Source organism: Myotis yumanensis, unplaced genomic scaffold (assembly GCF_028538775.1).
Source record: "Myotis yumanensis isolate MYYU_CA2020_CCGP unplaced genomic scaffold, mMyoYum1.0.hap1 SCAF_19, whole genome shotgun sequence".
NCBI classification, from domain to species: domain Eukaryota; kingdom Metazoa; phylum Chordata; class Mammalia; order Chiroptera; family Vespertilionidae; genus Myotis; species Myotis yumanensis.
The window spans coordinates 2577153-2578760 of NW_027223770.1; the positions used below are offsets into that span (position 1 = coordinate 2577153).

Sequence of the window (1608 nt, forward strand, 5' to 3'; positions counted from 1 at the left end):
TGGAGTCTCTCCCCATTTTTTTTTAAAGTTATTCTTTATTCCAGAAATAGACCTTAGCAAGTCACTGGCTTGGTGCTAATTAGAGAGAAGCAGGGCAGGGTGTGGTCATGCACTGCTTGTTAAAGCACCTACCCGAGCCCCCCCCCCCCATCCCCCCTCCCACACACACCATCCCCCCACCTCCACTGAACTGCTTTAGAAATTCCAAACACCTCTAAATTATATTCAGAGTGGAACTTTGTACCTCTGTGTAACCAAAAGATGCTGCTCCACAGCACAGCACCCCAGGCATCTTAATTATATAATTTTACTGGAAAAGCAATCACACTTTCAGCACAAAGCAAGAATCCTGTTTCAATCGGCTTAGACCATCCCACAAAGAACACGTAGTGCAGGCCCGGCGAGCTGTCCACGGCATTCAGGCTGAATGTACTGGGGTCCCACAGTGTTTGTGCCACAAGTTGATGGCCTTGCTCACAATTGCATCTGAGCTGTCCTGGGGAATGTTTTCCAGAAACTTTGTTATCTTCTCTGAATTGTTCAGTGCCATTACTTTTAGTTTAAAGGTTAATAAAATTTCCATTGCTACAAAAACTAGGATCTTCCAGGATCCACTTACAACTTTATCCCAAACCCTCTGTAAACTGGATTCGGGCAAGCACCCCGCAAAGCACCTCTTGAACCAGAGATCATAAGGCAGTCTGGACACGGCAGAACTCATCTTCAGGCGACTCACAGCCTGCTATCCTCCAGATTCAAGTACTGTTCAACAGCCTTTGGCAGCTGGAGTAAGGAGTCTTGTTGTTTAACTGGTTCACCAAGCATCGGGTGATCCAGGAATAGTCCACACTATCTTCCACCATCTCTCCCATGGCCTTAACAATGGCAAGAAACACTTCATTTTCTGGCTTCAGTGGGAAGGAGGGACTTCGAGGCAACTTTCCAGACTCCAGCTGATACATGCGGAGATAGACTTCAACCTGAGGTGTGGCGTCACTGACAAAGCGAACGACTTTCAGGGCATGAAGGACATCTGAGTACTGCCCCTTATGATACATCATCCCTTGGGCATGGGACTCATGGTGTGGAGGCAGGATCCCTAGAAGCACCTTCCATACCAATGCACGGTACATAGACGGGAGAGGAAACCTTTGACTAAAAGTACAAAGTTTCTCAATATCCAAACGGTCATCTTTTAGGAGAATTTCTAATGATTTCTTCAACTCCACGAAAACCCACTTTCTCATAATATACTGAACGAACGTTTCTCTGAGAATCCTCAGTCATGTTTCATTCTCCTGTGATGGAAACCCGGGTGCAGACCAGGTGGTCCGGGAGAGGCCACGGAAGCCAGGCCAGGGGCGCTGACCGGTGGGCAGGCAGGCCTCTCCCCATTTTTTAATATTTTCTCTGATCTCTCCCTTCCCTCTGAATCCATGTTTCCCTCCTGAATTTTCTCATTTTGTCTGATCTTTCATTTCCCTTGTCATTCTCTCTGTTTTCTCTGATCTCTTGCTTCTCTCCTCATTCTCTCCATTTTCTCCAATTCCTCCCTTCTTAACTGACTCTTCTCTTTTCCCCCATCTCTTGGTTCTCTATTCATTCTCT

At 46.6% G+C, this 1608-nt stretch overlaps 1 pseudogene; it reads right to left on the bottom strand.

Annotated features, from left to right (window-relative positions):
- Positions 1 to 415: 415 nt before the first annotated feature.
- LOC138997740 (TBC1 domain family member 7-like) lies at positions 416 to 1287 on the bottom strand (annotated as a pseudogene).
- Positions 1288 to 1608: the final 321 nt, after the last annotated feature.